The sequence below is a fragment of the Malus domestica genome, chromosome 10 (assembly GCF_042453785.1).
Source record: "Malus domestica chromosome 10, GDT2T_hap1".
In the NCBI taxonomy this organism is placed as follows: domain Eukaryota; kingdom Viridiplantae; phylum Streptophyta; class Magnoliopsida; order Rosales; family Rosaceae; genus Malus; species Malus domestica.
The window spans coordinates 5,809,349-5,817,400 of NC_091670.1; the positions used below are offsets into that span (position 1 = coordinate 5,809,349).

Below are 8,052 nucleotides of genomic sequence, written 5' to 3' on the forward strand. Positions count from 1 at the left end.
TCTTCCTTGTCTGTCTCAAATTCTTTTCCGACTCATTCTTTGTTCATAGAATATCGGTTTTCTGGTTATTTTGACCCCTTATCATGTCTTGAATGCTCATTGTAGAAGAAGATGAGTATAAAGTATTTAACTTGCTTTCACGATGTTTGGATCAAAACTTAAACTTTGGGCTCGGGGGAAGTTGGCCCAAAGAGCAGCCTAAAAGGAAGAAGCCCAGTCAAGGCCAGCCGAAGTCCAGAAGACAGGAGAAGCCCGTTTCTGACTAGGTGCAGGCCATGCAGACTACTTGCTCACCTAACCAAGGGCCAAGTGGTATAGACCAGACAGCTAATCAGCCCAAAAAGTACTTTTTAATGGCAGTACGAGTAAATAGCTGATGAGTCATTATCCTTCAAACTACATTCGGGCAAGATTATTGCTATAGGAGGCCAAACCAAGTTGTCTATAAAAGGAGAAGGAGAAGTCAGAATCAAGGACACTCAAACAAACAAACAAAAGCACAAACTCTGCTCAAAAGCCAGATTTGCCTTCAAAACGAAGCTGTAGTCAGCCCAAGCCTTCATCCCTTTCGGGATAAACCCTTTGTAATAGCTCTGCTACCCTGCTCAAAGCCTGCTGTAGTATCGATTTTCTTTCTGCAAACTCATTTCCCAACTCCTTTTCTAAGCCTTCAAACCTTCTGTTAACCCACAAAGATAGGAAGTTGCAAGACGATCAGCCTTGCCCGACAAGGTTAAACCTTGCCCGACTTGCTTTGTTTTTGTCTTTTTCATTCATTAGCCTAGCAATATGGTGTATACTTCAAGTTGTATCCAAGTTATTTCTAGTAATCTGGCTATTAAAAGACTCTTTCAGCGCTTGAATCCGATTTGAATATGTCTTCACAGTTCAAATCAGATCTAAGTTCTAAGCCTTCGGGCATATAAGATTTGATCACCCTAAAAAGTCTTTAGCCTCAAGGCATAAAAAAGAACCTGATGTGGACTTAACCCATCCACTACAAGCTTTGATAACAAGAAGTTCGAAGTTACTTGGGGTGCAAGTAATCGACCTGCCACTTGGTTTTATTGCTGTTATATTATGATGACCGTATAACGTTCGAGTACGGGATGAATTCTGATGGGAAGCCTCAAGGCCTATTCAAGGCCCCACAAAGGCACCTATTTGGATTCATCATGTTTCTCGGGCAAGAACATTGAGTATAGAAGGGGTTCTGATGGGAAGCCTCAAGGCCTATTCAAGGCCCCACAAAGGCACCTATTTGGATCCATTCTGCTCTTTGAGCGCAGGTAATCAGAAGTATAATGGTTATAAGACCCATATAACTCACAAAAGGAATCTTATGTGTTTGGGTACTAAGTTAGTTATTTATGGGAAGCCTCAAGGCCTACACCTAAGGCCCCACAAAGGCACCTGTCAATAACTAACATAGTCTCTCGAATATATATAATTAAAACTCAAAACATTCGTTCTACATCTACCATGCTGAAGATGGTAGTGGCACGCCTGAGCAATTCCAAGTTAATCTTGATCATGAGCCTCAAGGCCTACATTCAAGGCCCCATAAAGGCACCTTTCAAAGTTAACTCTGTCCTTCTCTTTCAGCCTTGCCCGACAAGCCTTGCCCAACAGGCTTTGCCCGACAAGCCCGCCAATAAAGCAGAAGCCCGACAGAAAGCATCAATTGGCGCCAACCTCTCGGGGAGCTGTGTGCTCGTCGGCCAGGAAGCATTCCCCACGGAAATTCCCTCCACGAACACACGATATTTAACTTTCTTCAAAGATTTTAACTTGGAAAGTTCTTTGCAGGAGAAGAAAATGTTGAGACACTGCCTTCTCATGTAAGGACATCAAAACATTTTACTCCCTTCAGAGCAGGCAAGATATAGATTGAAGGGATTCTTTCTGCCAAAGATGACGAGGTAAACATTCTATGTGTTTGCCATGGCCTTTTACACTATCAGGCTGGATTTTTCGAGCAAGCCGGTGGAAACAAAGTGGCGAATCCCTTGCAGCACATAATTGTCCGCTCTTCTTCTGATTAGGTCAATGACATTGGCTCCGTCACCTTGGAATGTTAAGATACAGTTAACTAATATGTAAACCCCCTAATTTGAGCAATTAGCTCTCATTTTATGGGTTATTTTGTATATTATCTTATATATAGTCCTCTTCTATTTAACTGCGGATGTTTGGACTTTGGATGGCTTTAAGGTGATGTCGAAGCTTATGTATTTGGACATATAGACAAACTATTGTTTAATATAGGTACCAAAAAGCACACCAAGCGTACTTTTGGTCTCCTTATAATTTGTTAGTTTGTGCTACATCGACCCTTTGTAGCTGGTTGGCCTTGCGCTATATCCGAGATTTAGCATATTTACTAATTATTAATGTAAGACTACAAAGATATTATCTTGAATTATTATGAAATTGTAAATAAGACTACAAAGATATTATCTATAATTATTATGTAGTTGTACAGATCATTATATTCTAGACACAGTGAAAATTATTGGTAATATGTCATTTAGTATGTAATATTTGTTCCCTAAAAAATGAGGAACAATTGACCGGATTGTGAGTGGCAATGGACTAAAAATTATAACAATGTACATTAACTTCGAGAATATAAAACTTAATTTATTTTATTATTTTGACCTTTTTGAATTTAAATTTGAGCCGTGACTTATCGTTGGATTTGAAAAAAATATATTTGATCAATTAGATTAAATTCAAAAGATTGCCCAAACGGAGAGAATTTGATCTAGACCATTAATAACCAACAGTTGATAAATTGAAAGACTGAGCTTGAAACCCAAGTTATCGTCCCTCTGCCTAGCGGGCCCAGCTGTTAGCCATTCACCTACATGTTCAGCGACTTTTTGAAAAATATACTAATTGTGCACATCAAACTCTTTAAAATTAGAAAGAAAAGTATTCTTATAACAATTGTACAATTAGAATTTTAGAGTGCCAATAATAGTTCTATTTGAATTTTGTAACTGTTATGTGCATGTGAGACATCCTCAGTCATTTTACACGAAGTTGATGAACATTTTGTCTATGGCTAACCCCACTTTATTACCAACATCACTTGGGTGCTTTAGCGGACATGAAATTTAATACGTATATCGTAAATTGTTCAGTTATATTTTACTTTATGTAATAACCGTCTACCTTCTTTGTATGTTCACGTGAAACAAGTGAAAGATATTTGAATTTCGTAACTGATATATATATATATATGTGTGTGTGTGTGTGTGTGTGTGATCTTCTTTGTCATTTCACGTGAAATTGGTGAATGTTTTTTCTGTGGCTAAACCAACTTTATAACCACCATCATGTGAATTGACAAGGTAATTAATACGTGGGCATACAGTGTTTCGATTAGCTTTTACTTTTGTGTAACCACCGATCGCCTTGTTTGTATGTTCACGTGAAACAAGTGAACACCCAACATAGGTTTTATCGTCCAACTTTCTATAAGCACCTCCCAACTTTCTTTATGAATACATAGAGTGATAGATATATTCTTCACAATTAGTTTTTTCATTCGATCATGGTTACCAACTTAGAAGCTGCTGAGAGTGGGTTTTTATATTTTAGAGGGAGGAAGAAGGGGAGAAGAAGAGAGTGGGAAGTGAATAGTACAATTGAGATTGAGAGAGACTTGAAAAAAACTAGATGGAACTTGTAATTACTTTACTATAGAAATGAGTGGCATGGGAGAAAATGGACTGAAGACAGGACATAAAGGGAAGAAGGTATATATTCATTACTTGTTAGTTGCTTGATTAATTTTGTTTTCAATTTTTATTAAATTTGTCAAATGACTAATTTCTCTTAACATCTTATTGATTGAATGTGTTGTTCTGTCTCAAATTCTTTTTCAACTCATCCTTTGTCCATAAAATATCGATCTTTTGTTTATTTTGACCCTTTAGGATGTTTCAAACGTCTGTAGAGCAGAAGAAGATTAGTATAACGTATTTAACTTGCTTTGACGATATTTAACTTTCTTCAAAGATTTTGACTTGTGTAAATTCTTTGCAGGAGCAGGAAATGTTGAGACATTGCCTTCTCAATTAAGGACATCAAAACATGTCTTTCCTTCGAAGTAGGCAGGATATGGATTGAAGGGATTCTTTATGCCAGAGATGGCCAGGTAAACATTTTGTGTGTTTGCCACGGCCTTTTACAGTCCCCGGCTGGATTTTTTAAAGCATGCCGATGGAAACAAAGTGACGAATCCCTTGCAGCATATAATTGTCTGCTCTTCTTCCGATTAGATCAATGGCATTGGCTCTTTCGCCTTGGAATGTTAACATACAGTTAACTAATTTGTAAACACCCTAATTTGAGAAATTAGCTCTCATTTTATGGTTATTTTGTATATTATCTTATGTAGTTCTCTCCGATTAATTTTGGATGTTTGGATGGCTTTAAGGTGATGTCAAAGCTTTTGTATTTGAACATATACATAAACTGTCGGTTAGTATAGGTACCATAAAGCACACTTGTTGGTTTTGCTCCACATCAAGCCTTTGTCATTGGTTGTCCTTGAACTACACCGAGATTTAGCATAGAGATTAATTATAATGTAAGACTACAAAGGTATCATCTAAAAATATTCTGTAATCGTAAAGATCACCATAAAATTATTGCTACTATGTCATTGAGTGTGTAATATTTGTTCCCTAAAAAAATGAAGAACAATTTGTTCCCTAAATTATTACCAACATCACGTGGGCGCTTGAGCGGACATGAAATTTAGTACGTGTGTCGTAAATTGTTTCAGTTATATTTTACTTTACGTAACTACCTTCTCTGTATGTTCACATGAAACAAGTCAAAGATATTTGAATTTCGTAACTACTATTTATGTGTGTTTTTTCTACCATTTCACGTGAAATTGGTGAACGTTTTGTCTATGGTTAAACCAATATAACCACCATAATAGGAACTGACAAGAAAATTAATATTGAATTTGACCTATTTTATCCCTTTTTACAATAGACAACCTTTAATAAAATCAGGTTAAATAGTAACTTCCTATTTAAAATAACAAATACCACGCATGTCTTCAATTTTTAAAGAGTAAAATATAGAATTGGTACCTTGAACTTTCACCTAAGTTTAGATTTTAACTCTTATCTCTTTATTGGTTTTATCGCTTAACTTTGTTTTCATTAAATATGTCTATGTATTAGTTATTTAAAAAAAAATTTGAAATAATCGGTCATGTAAAACAACATAACAAAAAATACATGTATTATAAGTTGTTTCAATGAGCTTTTGATTTTTATAAATATTATTGTAACGACTCTGTAATTTCATGCATGCTTTCAAATGTTCACATGAAACCAGTAAATTATTTGTCTATAGTTAAACAGAGGGTGATTTATTAGCACCCTAATTTTGGTTAAGAGCACTCCCATGTTAAATTATTTGCTAACTTCCAAAATTGCTCAAAAATTTTAAGCATAAAAACAATATTGCTTCTGGTTGGTTGGTTCTTTATTCAAGTCTCTGCCGGCAAAGGGTTTTCAATTCTTTTGTCTAAGAGGTCAGTTCATTAGCTCTTCAGCGAAGTGAGGTATTTTATGATTGATTACTCCCAAGTGCACTTCATAGTTCGGCACTCAAACGCCCGTACCACGTGCACGATAAAGACACTCATCTTTTTCAAATCGGTGCACTTATATTCTAACAAATATAGTTAAAGTTGCTGAACCTGATGCAGAAGATCCTGAAATTCGCATTGAATATAGCAACCTTGTCTGAACTTCATAGTCGCTAAGTGCAAAAGTCAATAGCGCATACGATACCACCACCACCACATCTATTCTACTCGCCAAACTTAGCTCGCTCGTGAGTTGGGCATTAACAAGAAGGACGTAGTTACCTCAGTAGTTACTCGGCTTATGCATATGCACCACGTAGGTCTTGTCATTTTTAGGACAAACACAAATCAATTTGTTTCATCTGTCTACTTTCCATCCATTTTAGCGTTAAAAGTGTAATTCTTCATTTTGGTGTTGAAGTTAAAAATCAATCAATCTTGTCCTAAAAATTGGTTAACACAAATTAATTTGGTCCATCCGTCTACTTTTCGTCTATTTTAGCGTTAAAAGTGGTGACATGAGATTGATTGAAACAAATCAATTTGGTCAATCCGTATATTTTTCATCCATTCTACTGTTAAAAGTGGTCACGTCGACCACATGACCTTTTTTTAGGGGTAAAACTTAAAAAAAACAAAAACAAAAACAAAAAAAAACAAAACAAAAGCCAATGAAAGAAATCTTCACCCTGCCCAACCCAGTCACCGTCAGCCGTCCTCCCTCCGATAGTCCATCATTTTATTTTGTCTATTTGCCTTTACCTTTCTTGATCCTACACTAAATCAAGATCTCCTGCACCAAATCAACGAGAATTGAAGTTGAAGAGAATGGGTATAAAGATCTTCGCCCCTACAACCACGATGACCCTAATCTTCACTGTGTTTCTCCTCATACACTGATTTTACCTCCTAAACGTCGTCCTAACAATTTCCACATTGAATGCTTTTTTTCAGCTTTTAAGTTTTCTTTTTTCTTTTTTGCCCTTCAATTTGTCAAGGTATTATGTCTGAATCGTTGTGGATTTATATTTGTGGTGATCCTAAAAATAATTTGTTTCCCCTTAACCAGTTGGTGCAAGAAAGAGAGATGGATTTTTCCTACGTAAAGATGGAGGTAGGGCTGGGCAAATGGTCCTGGACCCACGGGTCAGGGCGGGTAATTACAATTTGGGACAGGTACAGGGTGGGTACTTATATTATAAATTCAAAACGGGGCAGGGCGGGACAGGTTTGTTTAATTAGTGGGCCGGGGCAGGGACAAATTTCAGAGAAAAACGAGCCCCCAGGTCGAACATTTTCCACCGTTCATTATAGGGAGATTAAATCTCCATCATTTATTTCTTAGGTTATGTAGAATTCTCCAGAGTCCTAAATCCTGACTTCGATCACAACGGCTTCCAAATCCTGACTCCTCTCGACCTCAATCTCGAATTCTCCCAGCTCCGTCCGTTCATTAACTGGTCGGCGTTCTTCTTCGTTTTAGCAACCATTTCCAGCCTCCAGATTTCGATGTGAGCTACGCTGTCTAGCCATAGTGAGCAACACTGTTAAGTGTTTGATTGCGGTAGGTGGAGAGGAAGTTGAGCATAAGAGACATGAGTTTGGCCTTGGAAAGGATCTTGAAGATGGCGTTAAAGGTGGCGCGGGTGTGGTGGAAGCCAGGCTGGCGGCCGGCCCAATCGAAGAACTTGAGGCATGAGAGGATATAATGGTTGTTGTTGCCGTAACGGAGGACCTTGAGGACGAAGGCCTCCGTGAGGTTGAGACTGAGATGGGAGAGAGCCAAGTTGACGGAGGAGTAAAGGATATTATACTGCAAAGGGATGTCGCTATCACTGTGTTGAGGCAGCGGTCGGTGGTGGTGGCGGCGTCGCTGTCGGTAGAGGATTTGAGGATGAGGAAGATGCGGTCAAATAAGGCGTCGTTGCGGGTTTGGAACCATTCATTGAAAGAGAGGACCACGTCCCTCGCCAGAGTCATGCGAACCATGGTTGAGAAATTGCAGATTCAAAACCATGGACGAACAAATTAAAACTTTTTCAATAGATGGCAACTAGAAATGCATCATCACCTCTGATTTGGAGTGCTAATCCGCCACCGACGAGTATGCAGCATTTGAAGGTTACCTTGCTACCATAAGACCCGTGGGGACCTGTAGAAACCGTCCGTTTCAAAAGGGCCGGGTTAGGTTCGGTTCTCATTTTGAAAAATAAAAAACCTGTCCCGCCTCGCTCTACCCCGTGTTATTTACAAACGGGGTTCAATCCGGTTCCTTCAATTTTGGACCAGGCCCGGCGCGTGCCCACCTCTAGGTGGAGGGTCGAATTTCAACAAAACAAAAGGTTGGGGCGGATGACAAAATAATAAAGTGGTCAAATGATAAGTGGGGTGCTGTGCTTTGACGTTTTATTCCTAAAAAATGGTCA

General features: G+C 38.3%; 1 long non-coding RNA gene across 1 annotated transcript; it reads left to right on the forward strand.

Moving 5' to 3' along the window:
• The first annotated feature begins 3,516 nt into the window (after positions 1-3,516).
• On the forward strand, positions 3,517-4,535 carry LOC139189073 (uncharacterized). Its single transcript, XR_011572575.1, has 2 exons — positions 3,517-3,767; positions 4,057-4,535. It is a non-coding gene; the product is annotated as an uncharacterized lncRNA (long non-coding RNA).
• The last annotated feature ends 3,517 nt before the right edge of the window (positions 4,536-8,052 follow it).